This window comes from Rhinatrema bivittatum, chromosome 8 (assembly GCF_901001135.1).
Source record: "Rhinatrema bivittatum chromosome 8, aRhiBiv1.1, whole genome shotgun sequence".
NCBI classification, from domain to species: domain Eukaryota; kingdom Metazoa; phylum Chordata; class Amphibia; order Gymnophiona; family Rhinatrematidae; genus Rhinatrema; species Rhinatrema bivittatum.
In genome coordinates this window covers 190,831,633-190,856,493 of record NC_042622.1, presented here as the reverse complement: position 1 = coordinate 190,856,493, position 24,861 = coordinate 190,831,633, and the positions used below count along the sequence as shown (strand labels likewise).

At 44.2% G+C, this 24,861-nt stretch overlaps 1 protein-coding gene across 7 annotated transcripts in view; it reads right to left on the bottom strand.

The window, feature by feature from the left end:
* AUTS2 (activator of transcription and developmental regulator AUTS2) overlaps window positions 1–24,861 on the bottom strand; it is a 1,828,564-nt gene that overhangs the window by 749,879 nt on the left and 1,053,824 nt on the right. The window lies entirely within an intron of this gene.

Genomic DNA, 24,861 nt, shown 5'->3' with positions numbered 1-24,861 from the left:
TTTCGTCGCCTCAAGGAGGCATTCCTGTTACAGCCGTGCCTTTGGCATCCGGATCCACAGCGGCCTTTTGTCATCGAAGTGGACGCATCCTCAGAAGGCGTAGGCGCCGTTCTGACCCAGACCTCCAAAAATCATAAGCTACGTCCGTGTGCCTTCCTCTCACGCCAGTTCTCCCCGGTAGAACGGAACTACGCCATAGGAGACAAGGAGCTTTTGGCTATAAAGGTAGCCTTAGAAGAGTGACGACCGTGGCTAGAGGGGGCACACCACCAGTTTATGGTCTACACAGACCACAAAAATTTAGAGTACTTGCAGCGGGCCCAGTGACTCAATTCCCGGCAGGCACGTTGGGCCCTATTCTTCACTAGATTCAACTTTGTCCTTCGTTACAGGCCCGCCGGGAAGAATGTCAAGGCTGATGCTCTATCATGTGTCTTTGAGTCTACAGAAGGTACTGAGGAACCGCGGTTCATCATTGAGCCATCCCATATCTTCCTGTCTGCTACCACAAACATCCCTCCCGGGAAAACCCTGGTTCCGCCGCACTTGCGGAAACAAGTCCTAGCCTGGGCCCACGACTCCCGCTGCTCTGGCCACTCCGGACAATCCCAGACCTTACAAACCCTACGCCGATACTATTGGTGGCCTAAAATTAACAAGGATGTCCGAGCATACGTGGAGTCCTGCCAGTCATGTGCTCACCATAAGAGGATCCCCGGCTCGACCCTGGGCTTACTCCAGCCTTTACCAGCGCCCGCAGAACCTTGGACTCACATGGCAACCGACTTTGTGGTCGACCTGCCACTATCTAGTGGCAACACGGTCATATGGGTGGTCGTTGACCGGTTTAGTAAAATGGCGCATTTCGTGCCACTCCCGGGGTTGCCGTCTGCTCCCCAGCTGGCCCAGCTGTTCATGCAGCATATCTTTCTGCTGCATGGCCTTCCTAGAAGCATCCTGTCAGATAGGGGACCTCAATTTACTGCCAGGTTTTGGAGGGCTCTCTGTCAAAAGTTTGACATTACCTTAGACTATACGTCAGTGTACCATCCTCAGTGTAATGGCCTGGCGGAGAGGACGAACCAAACGCTAAAACAATTCCTCCGACTATACGTCAACGAAAAACAGGATGATGGTCCAGCCTGCTACCCTGGGGGGAGTTCACGCTCAACTCCCACCTCTCCTCTGCTACCGGATCCTCGCCGTTTCAGATTGTATATGGGAAGCAGCCATGCCCACCGTTGTCAGTTCCCATCACAGTTACGTCCCCGGTAGCTCAACTTTCAGCAGACGAGTTACACCGCTTGTGGATCTCCACACGAAGTGCATTGGTCCAAGCCAGTCAAGCCACTAAAAAATACGCAGATCAGCGAAGAAGGCCTTACCCTCCGTTCCGGCCAGGCCAAAAGGTTTGGCTAAGTACTCAATTCATCCGTCTGAAGCTGCCATCAACACGACTGGCCCCGCGTTTTATTGGATCTTTCCCCATCATTCGTCAGGTTGGAGCCATGTCGTATCAGCTTCATCTGCCGCCTTCCCTCAAGATACACAACACGTTCCATGTGTCCCTCTTAAAGCCCTTGGTGTTGTCTTGGCCCTCCAGCACGCCTCCGACTCCCCAACCTATTGCCTCCGAGGATGACCTCACTTTTCAAGTCCGCGAGGTCTTGGACATAAGAAAGCACGGAAAGAAATGGGAATCTCCTAGCGTGGGAGGGGTTCGGTCCCGAGGAACCATTGGCCAACATCCTGGATCAGGGTTTGCTGGAGCAGTTTCACCAAGACCATCCGGCTAAACCCAGGCCTCTGGGAAGGCGCCCTAAAGAGGGGGGTACTATTGTGTTCCGCGCCCGCAGCCATCCGCGCCCGCGGCCTCCTACCTCTTCTGCCGAACAGGCCAGCGGCAGCGTCAGGGCCGACTGCCCTGCGCCAAGCTCAGCATCCCCGTGCGGCGGCGCAGGCCTTCGGGCTGGCCGCTGGGATCGGAGCCGGGAAGGGACCTCGTCCCTTTAATTGCCTGCAGCTCATTCCTATCCACAGGGCCAGAGGAAGTATAAAAGGAGACTTCCTCTGACCATTCCTTGACTTGGAAACATCTCCTGTGAGAGTTGTTTGAGTCTGCTTGCTTCGGTGAGTTTCAGCGTCTTAACTCCTTGTTCCAGTTTCATTTTGGTATTCCTGGTTCTTGACTTCGGATTGGCTAGCAGTGATTCCTGGTATTGACTTCGGACTGGCAAGCGGTGATTCTCTGGTGTGTGGCTTTGGACTGGCAAGTGGTGATCCCTTGGTGTGTGACCTCGGACTGGTAAGCGACGACCCTCTGGCACTTGACCTTGGACCTCTTCCTGACCATCGTCTCCAAGGGCCCACCTAAGTCCCAGTGGCCCGAGTCCCTACGGGCTCCTCCCGGGGGGACCGCAGGCTTCCAAGGGTGAAGCTCCAGACAGCCCTTGCACCATACGTCTGTTCCTTGACCTCTCAAAGGTCCACTTATGTCCCAGCGGTCCGGGTCCCTACGGGCTCCTCCTGGGGGGACCGCAGACTTCCAGTGGCGAAGACACACCTCCGTTCCTTGACGTCACGACTCTTCATCTGCCTTCACAGTCGCATCTGTCTCCAGTGCCGAGGGTCAGCTGGTCACCTCTTCTGTTCCTGCCTCGCCACCCGACGGGAGAACCTACGGATCTTCCTCCAAGGTATACTATCCTTCCGTCGGCCCAAGGGTCCACAAGCCTGAGCATAACACATGGGAGGTAACCAGCATGGAGTGACAGCCCTAACAGAAGGCATGGGAATTACTAATCTTAACCAATTAGCTTACATGATTTTGATGCAACTGCAACATCATTCTTTGCTTTGACAGTGGGGAGGAGATTTGGATTCAGACAACAGTTAACACTGGGCCCTGATTTTATGGTCCAAGGTACTGAGATGAAAACATTAGGGAAAAAGCACAGGACTGCTTCTACCGCCAAGTCCAAAAGCAAAGCACATTCAAGCAACATTGTCTGAATTATCAGGAAGGCTGCTCACCCTGTAAAAATGTTGATAGGAAAAATTTTGTTATGGGTTTGACAGTTGCTGGGTTTTGATTTTTAATATTACTACCCTTAACATACAGCTTGGGGGTAACCTGCACGGAGTGGCAGTTACTACCCTTAATAGAAACATGGGGGTAACCTACCTGAAGCAGCAGTTACTACCATATGGGCAGACTGGATGGGCAGACAGGAAGGACCATTTGGTCTTTTTCTGCCATCATTACTGTAACTATGCATTAAAACCAGGTGCAATATGGGTTAATTCCTGTGGTATTTACTATCCGTAGTTAGTGAATACTGCAGTTTAGAGAATACCTTGATGGGTTACTTCCTGCAGCCAGGAACATGCAGATGGGGGTTAATAAACATGTAGATAAAGGTGAACCGGTAGATGTAGTGTATTTGGATTTTCAGAAGGCGTTTGACAAAGTTCCTTATGAGAGGCTTCTAGGAAAAGTAAAAAGTCATGGGAAAGGTGGCGATATCCTTTCGTGGATTACAAACTGGCTAAAAGACAGGAAACAGAGAGTAGGATTAAATGGACAATTTTCTCAGTGGAGGGGATCTTCTTGGTGTTTGGGTAATTGCCAGGTTCTTGTGACCTGGTTTGGCCTCTGTTGGAAACAGGATGCTGGGCTTGATGGACCCTTGGTCTGACCTAGCATGGCAATTTCTTATGTTCTTAGGGGAGTCGGCAGTGGAGTGCCTCAAGGATCTATACTGGGACCTGTGCTTTTCAATATATTTATAAATGATGTGGAAAGGAATATGAGGAGTGAGATAATCAAATTTGCAGATGATACAAAATTATTCAGAGTAGTTAAATCACAAGCAGATTGTGATAAATTGCAGGAAGAACTTGTGAGGCTGGAAAATTGGGCATCCAAATGGCAGATGAAATTTAATGTGGATAAGTGCAAGGTGATGCATATAGGGAAAAATAATCCATGCTATAGTTACACAATGTTAAGTTCCATATTAGGAGCTACCACCCAAAAAAGAGATCTAGGCATCATAGTGGATAACACATTGAAATCGTCAGTACAGTGTGCTGCGGCAGTTAAGAAAGCAAACAAAATATTGGGAATTATTAGAAAGGGAATGGTGAACAAAACGGAAAATGTCATAATGCCTCTGTATCCCTCCATGGTGAGACCACACCTTGAATACTGTGTACTATTCTGGTCACCTCATCTCAAAAAAGATATAGTTGCAATGGAGAAGGTACAGAGAAGGGCGACCAAAATGATAAAGGGGATGGAACAACTTCCCTATGAGGAAAGACTAAAGAAGTTAGGCCTGTTCAGCTTGGAGAAGAGATGGCTAAGGGGAGATATGATAGAAGTTTTTTAAATCATGAGAGGTCTAGAATGGGTAAATGTGAATCAGTTATTTACTCTTTCGGATAATAGAAGGACTAAGGGGCACTCCATGAAGTTAGCATGTGGCACATTTAAAACTAATCGGAGAAAGTTTTTTCACTCAATGCATACTTAAACTCTGGAATTTGTTGCCAAGGAATATGGTTAGTGCAGTTAGTGTAGCTGGGTTTAAAAAAGGTTTGGATAAGTTCTTGGAGGAGAAGTCCATTACCTGCTATTAATTAAGTTGACTTAGAAAATAGCCACTGCTATTACTAGCATCAGTAGCATGAGACAGACTTAGTTTTTGGTACTTGCCAGGTTCTTGTGGCCTGGATTGGCCACTGTTGGAAACAGGATGCTGGGTTTGATGGATCCTTGGTCTGACCCAGTATGGCATGTTCATATGTTCTTATGTTCTTAGTAATGACACCTGTACATTTCAAGCTACAGGAACACACAGTTCTACCTCCCTCCCCATGAATACTTGATGAGACGTGAATCTCCGAGTGCCATATTTATTTATTTATTTATTTATTTATTAACTTTTATTTACCGACATTCGTGCAGCACATCATGCCGGTTTACAATGAACTCAGGTGGAAAATACAGTGTAACGATAAAACAATATTTATAATAATGATAGTAAATAAATAACTGGCAATAACAATTAACAATGTGGGGATGGGGAAGAGAGGAGAACAAAGGCAGATAGAGAGATGAGAAGTAAAGGAATAACAACTATAGGAATAGAGGGAAACTATGTACAGATGACGGAGTGCACAGGTCTCATTAACTTGAGTATAGGTATCAGTAACTTCCTTCCCAGCATTGAAACACCTCTCCTTCCAGATCACCCTCCTGAAAAACAACCCCTTGAAAGCCCCCCTTCCTGGCTTTCCTTCCTCAACATGTATCCATATTTAACCTCTGTTCCTGGCTCATAACTCCACTCTCCTATCAAACTGCAAAAAATGACAACCTCTCTCCTGCACTGCCACACCTAAGCCCATCTCCCTCTCAGTCCTCTCTCTTAGCAGCAGGAATCCCCAGGTCTATAAAGGGGCAGGAACGATCCCCAGTCACTCCCACCCTGACACCACACACAATGGTATCAGTTGCTTTGCTCTGCAATCAAGTGCCCTGCTGGTGATTAGTATGATGTTTATTTTAACCTAATATGTTAATTCATAATAAATGACAGGGTGGGCATGGAATGATATGCACATTCTCCAATGTGCGCTATAAGACAGGAAGTCAAAGTAAAGTTGGGAATGAGTCACTGCAAAGATAAATGCTTTTTACAAATATACTTACATTTTGCTTTCAAATTTAAAACAAAATTAAATTCTGATGCCTTTGTACTGTATATACATTCACCCCAGTTGAAACTGCAATGCCAAATACATCTTCCACCTGGCAGTAAGAGCAGTGAAGTCACCTTTTCTGCTCCATCAGTAGAATGTAAGATTAGTCAACTTTTCTACTGCTGGGCTCAAGACAAACCAATATGAAATCCGCTGACCAGGAATCTACTCAAGCATCTGGCCAGTAAGGAATTTAGCTAGATACTAGGTTTGCCCTCTTGGACACTTTGAAAGCTGCCATTTAAACATTAGAGTTTAGTTACCTATTTAACTAACATCCCCTTCTCCTACTGCTCTGTTCCTTTTTAATATAACATTAGCAATTGGCACTTTATCGTCAAAATAGCGTGTCCCTTGCAAAATCCCTATGCTGTGCAGCCATCTCTATGGTGGCATTAAAAAATTTGTGCCTGGCAAAACACACAAACCATGTATTGTGAAATCTTGACTGTTGAATATTTTTCTTATTAAGCGAAAGAACTACAAAATTAAGTCATTTCCATGGTAATAGCCTGTTCTGCATTTTTTCTGCATTAAGCATGAAATATTCCCAGTAAATTATGAAGACTGGGACCAAAAGTCTATTAGTATGTGTATTAGTCTGTGCAAGTCGGCACTGGTTGCATTTTTATAAGCTGAAGATTTGTGTTCTCAGGAAAAGCGTATAGAAGGATTTGAAGCAATCAATGCATATAATTTTCCTTGGTAGTGTATTGCTAGAAAGTTCTTAAGAAGTCTACTGCACACCGGGTTTCAGTTCTTCAAAGAAAGACACATCGGTAATAATATTATATAAACCATGAATCTTTGGGTCTTTTAAGTTTTCTGTTTACAGCAAATTCTTGTCCTGCTGTATTTAACGGCTTCCTACACTTAAGAAGGCCTCAGGTACACCAGAGTCATCTAACCACATGGGCAATCAGTGGTTCCAGATAGCATGTTTGTCATGTACAATAGCTTTAACTTCATGCTGTGACTCTGTTCTCTTTCATGTGTTTTCATCTTCCACTAGTTCCTTCCCTTGTCTCAGCAGAAGCCTGCCATGACTTACTCTACATGCTACCTGGGCAAGACTGTTGCAGACCAGAGCAAAAGAAGTCAGATCTGCAGCTGCCCTCCAAAGACCCTCAGGGTTTCCAAACTATAAATTGGCATCTTGATATATCCCCTGTCTGCCTTGTCAAATCTTGTTGTACCCGTTTGAATATAAACTGTGACATTTTGCACTTTTATAAAAACTCCAGTTCATTTTACATTTCCAACCCATTGTGTATTTATATTTTTTTCCTGCAATTTCACTAAGGAGAAGAATATAAGCCCCTTTCTGCACTGGGAACTGAAATAATAATAATAAAATAAACCCTTAAGACTCAGCCTGTCCCTAACAGTCATTGGTACCTTGGCGGCGGTCAGAGAAGGGCGACTAAAAAGGTGTATGGTCTTCATCGAATGCCTTATGAGGAGAGATTGAAGAATCTAAATATGTATACTCTGGAGGAAAGGAGGAGCAGGGGGGGATATGATACAGACCTTCAGATATTGAAAGGTTTTAATGATCCAAAGACAAACCTTTTCCGTTGCAAAAAAATCAGCAGAACCAGGGGTCACGATTTAAAACTCCAGGGAGGAAGACTCAGAACCAATGTCAGGAAGTATTTCTTCATGGAGAGGGTGGTGGATGCCTGGAATGCCCTTCCGGAGGATATTGGGCTTGAGTGGACCCAGTATGTGAAGGATTACAAAGGGGCATGAGATAAACACTGTGGATCCATAAAGTCTAGACGATGTGAATGAAGAGAAGAGGCATGGGGGTGGCTTGCGGGAATGACGGCTACTACCTGGAGATAATACCCTTATCTCCAGGTAGTAGCGGTTAATGCGACTCCAACATTGCTCTATAGAGATGTGAATCGGAACCGGAATCGGTTCGGATTCCAGTTCCGATTCACATGTGGCTTTTTTTTCATCGGGCCCGATCGCGGTTTTGTTTATCGGCTGCGCCCGAGCCGATAAACAAAAAAACCACCCGACCTTTTAAAACTAATACCTTAGATTCCCCCACCCTCCTGACCCCCCCAAAAACTTTTTACAGGTACCTGGTGGTCCAGTGGGGGTCCCTGGAGCGATCTCCCGCTCCCGGGCCGTCGGCTGCCACTAATCAAAATGGCGCCGATGGCCCTTTGCCCTTACCATGTGACAGGGTATCCGTGCCATTGGCCGGACCATGTCACATGGTAGGAGCACTGGATGGCCCGTGCCATCTTGTGCTCCTACCATGTGACAGGGGCTGACCAATGGCACCGGTAGCCCCTGTGACATAGTAAGGGCAAAGGCTAACGGCACCATTTTGATCTGAGGGTCCAGGGTTCGAGTCCCTGTTCAGGTGCCAAAAATGTTAAAGCTTCCTCTATGCTTATGGCCAGGGACATAAGAACACTTAGACTCAGTAAAAAGTATAATGTATTTTTATTAGTCAATATAAGTGTTCTCGGGAGGTGCTGGGTACCCTTCGTCTTACAATCTGACCAGCATCTCATCCTATACAGAAAGTGATCCTTGTTTTATAGATAACATTCAAATACAGGGTAGAAGGTTCTAGAGACTTGCATGACTGCCCAAAGGATCATTTACATAAGTTGTGATGTCAACTGCATGATTAAATCATCGCTAACTATCCTGATTGGCTTCCCAGGATGTGTAGCCCATTTCCCATGACTTTCTTTGTTCTGGTTAAACTCTTACTGGTCAAGACAATCAACACGTCTGTAACTTTGTGGATTACAAACTCCTGAGAATAGTGCCTGAAGTTCCCCTGTGGTGACTCTATGAATAGACATCACCTGTCTGGTGCCAGCTTGCCTCCTCAGATATCCAGAGACATTCTGTAAGTCACTCAGAGTCCATTCAGCTTCAGGCAGGCCAAAGACATGCAGAGGCTTCTGGGAATTTCCTTCTCCATTTTGGTCTTCTGTGTTCAAGCATACTTCTCAGCAGCTGATGGCCCGAGTGCAGGAGATCGCTCCCAGACACCCACTGGACCACCAGGGGCTTTTGGCAAGTCTTGGGGGACCCTCCTGACCCCCACAAGACTTGCCAAAAGTCCAGCGGGGGTCCGGGAGCGACCTCCTGCACTCAGGCCATCAGCTGCCAGTAATCAAAATGGCGCCGATAGCCTTTGCCCTTACTATGTCACAGGGGCTACCGGTGCCATTGGTCAGCCCCTGTCACATGGTAGGAGCACAAGATGGCGCGGGCCATCCAGTGCTCCTACCATGTGACAGGGTCCGGCCAATGGCAATGATACCCTGTCACATGGTAAGGGCAAAGGCTATCGGCGCCATTTTGATTACTGGCAGCCGACGGCCCGAGAGCGGGAGATTGCTCCAGGGACCCCCACTGGACCACCAGGTACCTGTAAAAAGTTTTTAGGGGGGTCAGGAGGGTGGGGGAAGCTAAGGGATTAGTTTTAAAGGGTCAGGGTGGGTTTAGGGGTTATTTTTGTGTGCCGTTTTTCCCGCCCTCCCCCAAAACGATAAGAGAACCCCCACGATCAATATCGTGGGGTTTTCCTATCATTTTGGGGGAGCGCCCAATTTCTGACAATTTTGAAAATATCCTCCGATATTTTCAATCGTCCGAAGCCCGATTCACATCCCTATTGCTCTATGCTTCAACGGCAAGAGGAAATGTGGAAAATAGGATTTGCATTCACAAAATAAGAGGGAAGTAGCTTGCTTGCTATGGCGGATACTACCCCGAATCAATTAAGCCTGATACTTCACTTGGAATACATATCCAGCACAACTCACTGCTTCAACAGCAGGGGGGAATGAAGTAAAGTGGAATTATACTCAGACAGCCAACAAGGACTGAATTGCAAAGGCAGGGTAAACAAATATGCGTGGGAGTAGCTTGCTTATTGCAGCAGTTACTACCCCTAACCAATTAAGCTGGATACTTCACTTGGATGCAGCTCCAGCACTACTCTCTACAGCAATGGTGGGGATGGAAGGGAAATAGAACCAAAAAGTTACTAAGGGCCAAGAGTAACAGATAAGTATGAGAAAAAAAATAAGTGTAAAGCTTGCTGGGCAGACTGGATGGACCTTTTGGTCTTCTTCTGCCGTCATTTCTATGTTTCTATGTTACCTCCAAGAGAAAATCCTTTGCCTCTCTCCCCTCCAGATACTCCTCCCAAAAAATGAAAAATTCATGCATATATTCAGCAATTTCTACTTCTCCAAATGATTCATTGGAAGCAGTCTGCGCCCATGTTCTTCCTGCTCCCGTGAATACATTTCCTGCTAACCTACGGGCCGATACAGTAAAAATCGCAGGAGAGCGCTCCCGGCGTGCACACAGGCCACTCTCCTGTGCACGCGATTCAGTAAGTTAATTTATTTAAATTACGGCCCGCGGTAAAAAGCAGCACTAGGGACACTAGCGTGTCCCTAGCGCCTCTTTTTGGACAGGAGCGGCGGCTGTCAGCGAGTTTGACAGCCGACGCTCAATTTTGCCGGCGTCGGTTCTCAACCCCGCTGACAGCCATGGGTTCGGAAACCGGACGCCGGCAAAATTGAGCATCCGGTTTTCAACCCGCGAGCCACGGGCCCATTTTAAATTTTTTTTTTTAATTATTTTTAACTTTTTTAAATTTTGGGACCTCCGACTTAATATTGCCATGATATTAAGTTGGAGGGTGCACAGAAAAGCAGTTTTTACTGCTTTTCTGTGCACTTCCCCGGCATCAGCAGAAATTAACGCTTACCTCTAGGTAGGCACTAATTTCATAAAGTAAAATATGCGGCTTGGCTGCACATTTTACTTACTGTATCGCGCAGGAATGACTAATAGGGTCATCAACATGCATTTGCATGTTGCGGGCGCTATTAGTCTCGGGGGGGGGGTTGGACGCGTGTTTTCAACTCGCTATTACCCCTTACTGAATAAGGGATAATGCTAGCGCATCGAAAACGCATGTCCAATGCCGGTTAACAGTGCGCTCCACCAGAGCGCACTGTACTGTATCGGCCTGCTAGAGGGATCTGGCAAAATATGTCTTTTTCATAGCCTACTTTCTGAAGGGAAGAAGTGTGCGTGTGAATATCCCCCAATAACATTTTTGTTTGGTGTTCTATTCACGCTAAATTTTCAGACATGTCAGGGCCTGCCAGAGGCGTCTCTCAGGGCACTTTTTGGGGCTTCACTTGCAACCCAGAATCTAGGATCCTTTTACTTCTGTGTGGAACTTCTAGTTCATTAGAATCTCCTAAGCTATCAGAAAGGAATGGCAAATAGAACTGAGAATTTCATATTGCCTCTGTATGGATTTGAGACATCATCGCATCTCGGGCATTATGTACACTTCTGGTCACCCCATCTCAAAAACAATCTAGTAGACCTAGAAAGGTTATAGAGAAGTGCAACAAAAAATGATAAAGAAGATGGAACGGCTTCCTTATGAAGAAAGGCTAAACAGGTTAGGCCTCTTCAGCTTGAAGAAAAGACCACTGAGATGGGATACAATAGGGAGTTATAAAATTATGAGGGCTGTGGAACAGGTAAATAAGGAACAGTTATTTACCCTTTCAGATAGTAGTAAGACTAGGGAACACTATGAAATTGGTAGCAGATTTAAACTAATTTGAGAAACACAGTTAAATTTGAAGACAAAAGCTCGATTTTAAGAGGGCTGCGCTCGTAAATTTCAGGGGTTATGCACGTGGCGGGCCTTGCGCGCATCACGAGCATTTTACAAAGGGCCCGGCCATGTGTGTAACCCCCATTACACGCCGAAGTGCAGGGCCTGCTGAAAGGAGCGGCCTGGGGGCATGGTCTGGGTGGGGAGGAGCGAGGCGGGAGGGCAGGCCAGGACAGCGCCATTAGCTGCTATCCTGGGGAAGCACATGCCAGCAGCCAGCCTGCATAAATAAGCATGTGGCTAAAGGTGATCCAATTTATATAATGTAACTAGATTTGTAGAAAGCATTTGACAAAGTCCCTCATGAGAAACGTCTTAGGAAATTTAAAAGATATGGGATGGGAGCAGTGTTCTATTGTGTATTGGGAACTGGTTAAAAGATAGAAAACAGAGAGTAGGGTTAAATGGTAAATTTTCCCAGTGTAGGAAGGTGAATAGTACAGTGCCCCAGGGATCTATTCTGGGGCACCTGCTTTTTAATATATTTATAAACGACCTGGAAATGGGGATGATGAGTGAGGTGATCAAATTTGCCGATGACACCAAATAATTAAAAGTTGTTAAATCACAAGAGGATTGTGAGAAATCGCAAGAGGACCTTGCAAAACTGGGAGACTGGGCATGCAAATGGCAAATGAAATTTAAAATGGACAAGTGAAAAGTGATGCACTTAGAGATGAATAACCCAAATTATAGATACACAATACAAGGTTCTACTTTAGGAGTCACTATTCAGGAAATGGATCTAGGTATCATCGTTGATAATATGTTGAAATCTTCTGCTCAGTGTGCAGCAGCAGCCAAGAAAGCAAATAGATGCTAGGAATTATTAGTAAAGGAATGGAGAATTAAACAGAGAATATCATAATGTCTCTGTATTGCTCCTTGGTGTGACCTCATCTTGAGTATTGCGTGCAGTTCTGGTCACCACATCTCAGAAAAGATATTGCAGAATTACAAAAGGTACAGAAAAGGGCAACCAAAATGATAAAGGAGATGGAATGATTGCTCTATGAGGAAAGGCTAAAGAGGTTAGGACTCTTCAACTTGGAGAAGAGATGGCTGAGGGGAGATATGATAGAGGTTTATAAAATAATGAGGAGTGAATCGAGTAAATTTTAATTGGTTGTTCACTCTTTCAAAAAGTACAAAGACCAGGGGACACACAATGAAGTTACTGGGTAATACATTTAAAACTAATAAAAGAAAATATTTCTTTACTCAATGCATAATTAAGCTCTGGAATTCGTTGCCAGAGGATGTGGTGAAAGCTATTAGCATAGCTGCATTTAAAAAAGATTTGGACAAGTTTCTGGAGGGTCCATAAACAATTATTAAAGTGGACTTGGGAAAATCTACTGCCTATCCATGAGATAAGCAGCATGGAATCTCTCTACCCCTTGGGATCCTGCCAGGTACTTGTAACCTGGATTGGCCACTGTTGGAAACAGGATATTGGGCTTGAGTGGACCCAGTATGGCAAATCTTATGTTCTTATATTCTAAGAAATTCTGTCTGTGCAACTCTGGTCAAGTTTCTTTGTCCCCCTACAGCTTATTTTATTCAATATTATGCAGTGTGTTGTTACTTCAATTTTAAATGCTTCTTGAATAAAAATAGTATTTTACTTACATTTTTATTCTCAGTTGTGTTATATTTGTCCTATTTCATTTAAGTATAAATTTGTGGCAAGGAATAGTTATGGTATTTTGTCAGGGTAAATCATAGATTTGATGCTCTTGTATTTTACCACTGTCTGCTCCTTTCTCTACTGAATTTTTTTTTTTTTTTTTTTTGTGAGTGAAAGGAGGATTAAAGAATAATTGGATATCTGGAATACGCAGACAAAATTGGGTTATAATTCCCAACAGAAGAGACAGTGCAAACAGATGGCATGAGACCTTAGGTAACTTGGTATTATTTAACAGTGTACACAAGCCTTCGTATCTCAGCTCGCTGGATACCAGTCAGTTAATGTCGTTTCATTCACTTAACTTTATCTGATATGTGCTGGATCCATTTTCTGACTGGCTTACGCGCAGAGTCAGTCTATTAAGATTGCAATGAGATTGTCTCTGTCGAAACCCCCCCCCCCCCCCCAGGGAAACAATTTATTTTATTACCTGTTGCAGTGGAAACCTGGTTGGAAGATGCAGATTGTTTTGGATGTGCTCGTACATTTTAAAAAAGAAGCGTGGCATGGAACGGGATTACTAATGAAGGGGCCCTGTTTCCCCCTGACCACCTGTTTCTGAGTATTGAGAAAACAACTGCACGACTTACTGAACAGAGAGGAGTAGAAAACATGATACGAAGAAACCAGAGTGATTTTGCTTCAGTCAACTAGCAAACATCCCAGAGCTATATAGTTGTAATGGATACAGAAGGATTCAGTCATGGCCTTCACTTTGAAATTCATTAAAATGTTACACATGGTCTATAAATGATGTATTTTGGGTGTTTCTTCTGGAGATTTCTCCTCTATGCAGTTGGCTATACCTGGCACCCTTAAAGGGCCTCAGTATGGGACTTACAGCATAGCCAGAGAAAGAAAAAAGAACTCCTAGTGTGCATCCAGCACCTCATTTTACAGGTAATAGTTTATTAATTAAAAGTTATTTTCTCTGAGGCTAGCCCTGTGACTCAGATTTCCCATCCTTTGGAGCCAATCAGGATTGGATGCACTGTGGGGCTGATGTGCCCAGCCCAGGGAGAAAAAAAAAAAAAAGAGGAGGAGCCCCTCTAGGCCTCTGACCAATGAGGATTATCTAGTATCACAAGGACAAACCAACTGGAAAGGGGGAACTGAAGATAAAATAAGAAAACCTGGAAAGATGTCCAACACTGTAGTTTTATAATATACACCTACCATAAAGTATTGGCTTTATGGAATGTAATTGGTTTCTTCTGCTCGGCTGAGAAACATTTCTAGAGTGAAATTCCAAAGCCTGGCAGCACTGTTAATATTGATGGAGAACCCGTTCCCATGGACACAACTGTGCAAATGTATATGGTAGCAAGAAGGGCATTTATGCAAAACAGCCTGGGATGGGGAAAGCAAGTAAGCGAAAACCAGATACGGCAGGGAGTAACGTGAAGCCACTGACGTGGTCATGAAAAAGGAATTCTCATTGCAAAACAAACACACCATGGAACACTGCTATAACATATAATAAGAAACAGCCAGTTCTATCCACGTTTTCATCTAATTTGCATTATAGAAGAAAGCAAATAATATGAACCAGAGCGCTGCTGCAGATAATATCTGTCCCATTCTTTGCCGAAGATTGGAAAGGAATTCACTGAAAGGTCAGTGTGTAGTACAGTCAATGTGCTAAAAAAAAAAACTGACAGGCCCGACTGCATTGAAAGTCCAGAGTTCATTCATTCTCTCACCACAAAAAATAAGCATTGAAAAAAAAGAGGCTTATGATGAGTCAATGCCTCTATTCACTGAGCTTAACACAAGGCATCCCAACATTCAGGAAGAGGACTTCAAAGACCCAGGAGCCACGACAGTGGCACATATCAGAGTTTCTATAATGTGCATGGATGCTGTTGGCTTGGGACAGCAAATGTTTATGGAACAATCTGATTTGTTAAGCGTGATCATGTGACAGTATCACTAACATTCAGCACTTGCACATGTTATGGGCTTCCCAAACCTATCCTCAGCACCCCATCGTGCAGGATATCCACAATGACTTTGCAGGAGATACATTTGCATATACTGGAGACCCGGTATATGCATTAATTGTGGATATCCTGAAAGCTGAACTAGCTGAGGGGTCACCAGGACAGGTTTGAGAAGCCCCCTTATTGCATGGTATCACTCAAATTTCACATAAGTTTTACCATTTCATATTAGTAATAAAACATAAACAAGGGACAGCAAAGGTCCTAACACTCCCTTCATTAGGTGCAAACAGAAAGAAGAGGTCAGCACAAAAGATGTGCCAGACGAGAATTATAGAGTATGTTACAATGGTAATGGAAAGGGGAAGGGAAAAGCGTTAGAGTGATAAGAAAGTGACAGAGAGGCAGAAGAATTATTCCTAGTAGTTAGTTAAAATGATTATTTTATTGGCAAAACTAAATTATACATGAGGTAGTTTACTACTTTTGGTCCAGATATACTTATTTATTTTAATTGTTTTCTATTCCACGATAATCAAACAAGTGGACTACATTATAAAAAAAAAATTGAACAATATTATACAAACCTAACAGTACAACACAAATTAAAAGTCATATAAAATAGCTTTTAACCCATAGTCACAAAAGGCCTGATGGTCTGAAGGTTTTTTTTGCCCCATTACATATCTATGATAGAAAAACCTCAGTAAATCAGACCCAAAATGAGAAAAACTTTATAGAACATCTCGCCCTTAATTTAAACAAATTGTGTATTAATGATTTGTAATTACACAGTCCATAGTATATACTATTATTGCTTCAGCACTGTATACATTTCCTAACATGATTAAAACATTCACTGAGCAATGGATATGTCTGATGTGCATTTCCATTGCAGTAGATACTGAGAGGTAACTTTCAAATGGATCTAACCACTCATTATGGAATCAGGCAGCTAGATCTAACAGACTGAAAATGTATCCCTACTGAATGGCTAAAAGTAGCTATCCAGTTTTACTAAGTGCCTAGATTTAGCCAGTCAAAACATGGGCAGCCCTAGAGTCATTCTCAGGTTCAGGAAGGATTTAGCTGACTAGTGCCAGTGGCATTCAGAAATCTATGCTGGAGCAAGAAAGAGCTGAACATACTTCTTCCTGCCTTCCATAGGGTAGAGGCATAATATTCTATGGAAAAGAGAGGAGAGGTTGGGTGGGTAGACATTAAGGGGAGATTTTCAAACGGCCTGGCCACACGCGTAAACCCCAGGATGCGTATAAAGTCCCGGGGCTTGGAAAAGGGGCAGACTGGGGGGGGGGGTGTGTGCAAGGTGGGGTGGAGCTAGAGGAGCCTGGCACTGCGGCCATTTGCTGCTGTGCTAGGGGACTGCGCGCCAGTGCGTGCAACTTGCTCCTACTCTAAGGCAGGAGCAAAAGGTAAAAAAGAACATTTGGGGTAGTTAGGATAGGGATAGGGGGAGGGCAGGATAGGGGAAGAGGAAGAGAGGTTAAGCTAGGGGTTTGGGAAGTTCCCTCCCAGTTCGCTCCTTAATTGGAGCGGACTAGGAGGGAACCGGGGAAGGCCCCGATGCGTCGCTGCACGTATTTGCTAAAGCTGACTCCTCTCTTGTGCGCGCTAACCTGGCATTTTATAACATGCACGTGCCAGAGCACACATGTTATAAAAGCGCACGTCCATGTGTGCGCACTGGGTAGCATGTGCACATGGACGCGTGCGCATACGTTTTGGAAATCTACTCCTAAGAATCAGGACTTTGGATGGCATAAGCTGTTCCATGTAAACTGCCACCCGGCAGTAATTATTACTGTTCTCTGTGAACCGGAGCGATATGTATTGTATACAGGAGCTCCGGTATATAAAAACCATAAATAAATAAATAAATAAATAAATAAGCGTGGGGACTGGAGGAATCTGCAATTAATGACTGGGGCATAGGGAAGAATGAGGAACAGGGGCCTGGTTGATCTGCAATTAAAGATTAATGCCCTATAATGTGATACGGTTGTATGGATATATAAATTGAGCATGATTTTCAAAGCTGGGTCAATACAATGTTCAGGGCGGGTTACCCCTATATTCATCAAGCCACAATGTTTTCTTGCAGGAGGAGTCCCACTGTCACATGGGGGTGTTGCCATGATAGTAGAGCACCTCACCCAAAAACACATCGTGTCATGGCCAAACACCTTTGGTGGGAGCCGGGGAGCTTTGCCTGTTGGGTGGCCGGGGGCGGTGCTGCTCCTTCCAGGGGGGGGGGAGGGCTGGAGGCATGGAAGAGGGACTTTGCCTGTTGAAGGTGCTGGGGGCAGGGGCCTGCTTCTTTTGGGGGCCAGGGGGTGGGGAAGGGGGCTTTGACTATGCAGTGGATGAGGGGCTTGGACAACGGGGGAGCCACCACCATGCACATACCTTAAACCTTTTTTCATTTTGGCAGAGTTGGGGCCGACTCAACTGGCAGTCCCAGGTTGAAATAGGGGTCATCAATGACCCCTGCTCAACCTCCCCGTTGGCCGCAGTTTTTTGTTCTTTTTCTTCACTGCCATTTTAAATGTGCGGCAGGAGCCTCAGGACCCATGTTAGGGTCCTGGGTCTCTTGCCCCACATCAAACCCTTACCAGGGAGCAGGTGTTATTTTATCATGGCGGACTACCTTCTCGGTCAGCCATGATAAAGTATTTGCATCAAATTGCCTAACAATGGCCTTCTTTGCATGCATTAGCAATATTCATGCATGAAAATCTCATGCAAATAAGTCCATTGTAATAGGGGAGGGTATCTGGGCAGGGACATACAAAATATCAAGTATATTGTACACTATTGCAGCAATATCATGCGATATAACGTGTTAGAGCCCTAATGTGGCTTGAAAAAATGACCCTATTAGTGAGTTGTCAAGAACAACCTAAACTACTTCTGATTTTTTTTTGTTAACTTTCATCCAGTTATATGCAGGGACTTCTTTATACAGAAGAATCAGAAAGACAAATCTCAGTATAGCCCCCTTTTAAAAGGGGCTATCTTTAGAGTATTCTTCAATTCAGTGCAGCTCTGGAATCCAGATTCTGTTGTGGGGGACAGGTTAACCTGTAAGACCCAAGAGGATCACACTCAGTCTCTTGAGAAAAAAAAAAGGTTTAGTTAAAATATAAATAGTAAAGTTTACTGAAGGTAAAAGAAAAACAGTCCAGCAGTACAAAATGAAAGAAGACTCATATAAAAAAAAGTTCTTTCAAGTATAGCTAATGCAAAAATAGGAAACCATAGTCCTTAAACAGTTTACAAGCTCAAAATACTAATTCTCATGCTTAAGTATGTCCAGAAAACCTGGACTTCCCAGCGCTTCTGAAAGGTCTCATCTCACCCAGATACCCCCTCAAAACTCAGGAATCTTCTACTCCCAATCTGATAGAAGTTCTCCTGGATGAGCCCCCCCCCCCCTCCCCAGCCTGAATCCTGGGAATAGAAACCTGCCTACTCCAGGAACCCACTCCAGTGAGCAGGTGAACAACTCTCCCTATGAAAAGAAAGGCAGCTGTCTTTCCCTCCTTCCCCTCTCTGTAGCCCTGAAGAGCACAGCCCCTTGGCTACTTCTCTTATGCCCCTGAGAGACATATCCTTTCAGTGACTCATTCAGACACATCCATAAACTCTAACTACTGACCCACCCTTTAGGGGATGGACCCGTAATTACTATAGCTAAAAAAAACCAAAACGCAATACCTCTCAAGAAACCTGCCATGCACTGCTGGAAACTTCCTCGTGCAAACCTATGGGGGAAACCTAGTGCGCTTCACACCACAATGCAAGAGGAGAAAATGCAAAGAACTTTAGGTCATCTGATATCTGATCAATTGGCGAGAGGGGGGCAGGATAATACAGGACTACAAGAATCATTATGCTTTAGTTTATATAAGTCATGCCATCTTCTTTTTTTTTGGAGAAGGCAACGATGCTATAAATGCTATGCCAAAGGGCCCAAAACAACAATTCTCCACATGAGCAATTCCCTTGTCTTGCTGCACACACACACTAACCGGACTGCAGACATTCCACAGAATCCTGGCAGGAAGCTCTCCACAGCCAGCCAGACTTGCAATAAAAGCCCATCTGCAAAAGTGCCGTTTATCCCTTTCCTCAAATGATTATGTTCCATCTAGCTTTGCTGACAAGCAAGTTATGCCACATTTTAATAGGCAATAAAATGTATTATTAAATAATTAGTAGCTAAAATGCAGAAATTAGAGGGTACTTCCTTTCACATACATCTCCCAGTACTTCACTACTATTGATTTAAGGTAACTGGATCCTCTAAAGAGGCCAAACTGGAATCTAAGACAGCAGTTTATTGTTAGACAATTACAAGGCTCATGATTGTTCATGAGGAATGGAACAAGCAGAAAATCTAGAAAATTCCACATAATTCTGCTTTGTCTGATTTGTGCCTAAATCCCTTAAGAGCTAAAATTTCTTCAAATCCATTCCTTGTTCCGAGCACATGAATGTTAAAGTTAAAGAGCTATTGATGTCTTTCCCATTCCCTCTCCTCCCTCCCCCACCTCCCCTTTCCAAGGTAATTTCTAATACTTGTTCAGCCCTAAAGGTATACTTGCACTAACTGAAAAAAGCCCCACTAAGACCAATTAAGGCCTTTACTAAGAGCCTGAAAAGAAGACAAATGGAACAGAAAGCCCGATTACAAGGAACCTTTGTACAGATGTAAAGCAATTAGAGTGGTCTCAAGGGCTAGACAGCATGGTACCTACAAGTAAAGGATCCTACAGCTTGTCTAAACTTGGAACAATCTATCTCTCTCTCTGTCTCGCTTCTCTTTTTTTAAAGTATAAACGTGAACCTTGTATTAGTGTTGTATATCAACTGATAGCATGCTATTGCTTTCTCCAAGCACTCTGGAACAGTAATGCCTGTCTTCAGGGATCCCTTGCGGATAGCATCAGTATTATATTATAAGCTCTGATCAAACTTGCAAGCGAAGGAGAACTTCCCCACGCAAAGATCGTAATTAAGATACAGCACTTTTTTTTTCCATTCTGTTCTTGCTTGTCTCATAGTAAGAGAGTGGCTTGCAAAATACCTGAGGTATTACATCCTCTATCATAAGGCAGAAAGGAAACTATCTGTATAAGGATATTTGCATACAAATCTTTTTAAAATCAGTGAATTAGTCAGTCATCTTACCTCCACTCTTCCTACATCCTGTGTCTGGATATTTAGACACTACTTGGATATTTTTTACTTCTCTATTAGAATTATGGTATCTTAAAAATCTTATTTAAAATTTCCTTTGAAAACACAACCTCTTCTCTTATCTACACTGTACCTGTTCTATACATTAACAGAGAAAATACTGGGGATTGGGCTTGATGCTCCCAATTTGATGTAGCGTTTCATCCCATCTTGAAACATTCAATCATTTTGAAGGCTTCAATAAGGCACTAGAAGGAAGTATTATCCATAGATTCCTTTTTCGTGTGCGATAGGTTGCCGGGGGGCGGAGTCAGGGCAGAGTCGGGGTCGGAAGGGGAGGAGTTGGGGTGGCGAGGAGGCGGACGTAGCGGTAACTTCGCTGGTGGCGATAAGGCTAGCCACATTATCGCCGTCAGTAGCGCGTTCAATAGCACCACCTTTCACGGTGGCACTATTGGGTGCGAAAGCCAGCAGCGATAACACCGCGGTGGTGCGATCGCTGCCGGCTTTCGCAGGCCCATCCCCCTCTTCTCCCCCGCCCCCTGTTACCACGGGATTCACTAAGCTGTGCGACACAGGAAAATCCAGGCCTAAGCTTGAGATTTGATCTGAAAATTTTAATTTGGCATCCAACCTGACCCTGAGGGTCACAACTATTTCTTTAAGAGGGACAAGGGAACTGGTCATCAAAGGAGGGGATAGTCCAGAATTGACACCTTTCTTGTAACCCACATTGCCTCTGATATTTCCAGGTGAACCTTTAAACTGAAAAAGCCAGTTGTCCACCTCTAAAAGAAGAGAAAACACTTTTTCACTGACACAGTGGTGGACACTTGGAACAGACTTTCAGTAGAGGTGGTAGAAGCCAAAAGAGTGGCAGAATTCAAGTATGCATGGGACAAACCTCAGACAAAATAAGAACTATGACAGCAAATTAGGCAGGTACAAATGGAAGACCGGGTGAACCAAGTTGTCTTATATGCCAGCATCTGCTGTGTATCTGTTAAAGCCAAGTGAATTAGGATAAAGCTCTGAATCACAGTCTGTTACTGATTTTCAAGTCCCCACTTTCTTATACATATTTTTCCCACTTTCTTATACATATTTTTAAGTATAAGATATTTTTGTAACTTTTCTGACTCTATATATTGCTGATCCCTTCTGTCCTCGAGTTCCAAACTATTCTCCCTAATGTATTAGCTATACTGAAAAGCAAACCATATTTGCCCAATTACAGGTCAATTAAAATCATAAGATCCTATCTTCAGCACATTTGTAGAGTAGCATGTAAAATTTAAATTGTCAGATGTTATAAATTGGTTCTTTATTTTTAATATTGTAAATCTTCATGATGGATACATTGTACCTCCCAAAGTCATATAGGTTGGGAATGCAGGTTTGGGATAGGTGAGTAGCTAACATGTAGACTGACTGGTATTGGCAATATAAAGCAATGCCTCTAGATAGCATCCATGAACGAAAAGGGTATGGGTTTCCCTCAGATAGACCTGGACTTCTTTGTAGGCCAGTTGTCCCTGTGCCTAGAGTGGTAAACTTCTGTCGGAGCAAAGGTTCCTCCAATGGGTCACAAAATGGGGCAGATTTTTAAACCTACGCACACAAATGTACGACCGATTTTATAACATGTGCGCGCAGCTGCGCACATGTTATAAAATCTGGGGTCAGCGCACACAAGGGGGTGCACACTAGTGCACCTTGCGCACACCGAGCCCTAGGGGAGGCCTGATGGCTTTCCCCATTCCCTCCGATAGTTTCAGTCCACACACTCTGCCTCTGTAGCTTTCATTGTATGAATACAGGAAGGGAAGGAGTAGCTGTGCTGGAGGCCTCGGCCCCGCCCCTCTGTAGCTTTCATTGTATGAATACGGGAAGGGACGGAGTAGCTGTGCCGGAGGCCTCGGTCCTGCCCCCGCCCCTTTCAGAAAGCCCCAGGACATACGCTCGTCCCAGGGTTTTGCGCGTATCGCCGGGCCTGTGCAAAATAGGCTCGGCGCGCATAACCCTTTGAAAATCCGCCCCAATGTTGTAGCGTGGATCCAGGCTGCAGAATGATGTCTGCACATTAGACAGATATGTGTCGTTTTACGGGAAAGAGTTTTGCAGCCACAGTGGCTCTTGCATGGCCATGGAGATTTTTGATATTTTCAGTCCACACACTCTGCCTCTGTAGCTTTCATTGTATGAATACGGGAAGGGAAGGAGTAGCAAATGTGATTAGTGCCTGGAGACAGCAAAAACCTAGATGTGACTGTCCCTAAAGCAGTGGTCCTCAACTATGGTTCTTGTGATGCTCCAAAAGGTCTTGAGTTCAGGGTACCATGGCAAAATTGAATAAGATACATTTTTAGGGCTTCAGCCTAAGAATCAAATTAATCTGCATATTTTAGTTTATTTGAAAACCAGTTCTGCAATGTTGAGACAGAAGAGATATGCTACGATACTGTTATACTTGAACTTGGTTTGTGGGACCTTGGGTCATGGAGAGAGCTGACTCCACCCACAGGGAGGAGCCCTGTGGGGACTCTCCACGATAGGCAGGGTCTCAGCACTGATGGACACAGGAGTCAGAAATATATTTATTATACAGCAAGAGAAACCCGAGGAGCGGGTTGCAAACTCAGTCCTTGAATAGGAAGACCTGAGATGGATTCTCCGGTAGTGGTCCACAGAGCGGGGTAACCCGGGAAATACTTCCTTCTTGGTAGTTCTTGTGTGTAGTAGCTCCGGTAATGGTCCGTAGCGCGGGGTAGGCTGGAGGTAGATGTTGGCAGCAGGCACAAGACAGCATGGATCCGGTAGTGATCCGCAGAGCGGGCTAACCCAAGGATCTGCACAGCAAGAGAGAAGTAGAATTGCAGATCAGGTCTAGTACTCACTCCGTAGAGTTGCAGTAGAGGTATCGTTGTAGCAGCAGCGGAGAACCGGAGCAGGAACACTGAAGGGTCGTCCGGAGGAGTAGCAAGAGGTACTCACTAAGCTGGTGAAGGTGAGACTCGCACAGAAGGCTCTCCGAGGAGCGGATAGCCCTGAGCACAGCAAGGCCCCTGAGGAGCGGGTACCTGAGTCACTCAGTCTGGAACGCCGGAACAGCGAGGCGAAGCGTCTCTGAGAAAAGGAATTGAGCAAGATGGAATCCTTGCTAACTCGGTAGGAATGTCCGATAGGCTTAAGTACACATAGGCAGTGACGTCATGCAGAGGGGACGCCCCCGAGGTTTCCGCCATGACGTGGATAAGACGGAGGAGGGCGCTTGTCCTAAGTTACACCAGATTCAAGATGGTGACAGGGATTGCCCACACCGTCCCGGGAATGCCAGGGAGATCGGCGTGCAGAGGCAGTGGTGGCCACCTTAGCCAGAATCGGAGCTATAGGACAAAATGAGGTGAGCAGCAAAGGTTGTAGCCGTCTGCGACCAACGGGCACAACAGATACATTAGTTAGATAAAAGTAAGTATCTCTTACATTCTTCTTTAGCGGTAATACAAAAACAGTAATACAAAAATAGGATAATAAATAGATGTGCGCATGCATGGCATTTTTAGATTCACTTCGCCATTTTCATGTGCGGGTCAGGTGCATAGAAAGATGGTTTCAAAAATGATACGATAAAGAATTTTAAGTAACTGTTATTGATCAGTGCAATTTGTTGTTTAATTTTTGATAGTATATGCTAAGTTATTAAAGGGGTAAATTTGAAAGGAGTTACACAGATAAATGTAACATATATTGAGCAATTTTCAACCGCCATTTACACAAGTAAAGTGCACTTACTTAAGTAAATCCTATGGACAATTCAATGGCATATATTGCAGCAATTTTCAAAAGCCCACTTAATCAAGTAAAGTGCATTTTAAAATCAGGCCCTAAGTTTATATATTATAGATTGGTAACATATGGCATTGGGCTTGTGTTAATATTATACTCCAAGAAGGAAACTGTTAATATCATATTCATAGAAGGAAGTATGTGAGTATGCATGATTTTTTGTCAACATTATTAAGTATAAATTATATAATATCTTTGTAATAATTTTTTTTTATTTATCTCTTAGCTGGAGAGCTTATTGCTCAAGATATAAAGCATCGTACATTTTGTACAACGCCAATCGCACAATTGTAGAAAATTGAGTGTATTTATCATTTTCTGGAAAAGCCAAATATATGGTGAAATTGGAAAAGCCAATCATTTGGCAAAATACATGTTTTGTAATTGTGTCAAATATATACCGGCGAATTTTAAAAGTCCTAGGCGTGCCAAAGCCAGGAGATATGCGTGTGACTCGGCCCAGCACAAGCTGCGCATATTTTAAAAACTACACAAGTATGTGCATATCTCCTGGTACGTGCACAAATCATAAAGTTAAAAAAGGGGTGAGACATGGGTGGGCCGAGTCTGTAACATCAAGTCTGATGCGTAAGTATTTACGCTCTCAAGCGCGTGCTGGGGTCCTCTACCATGTGACTTTACTTCTGCTATGGACGACACGTAAGTAATACAATAACAAAAATTAG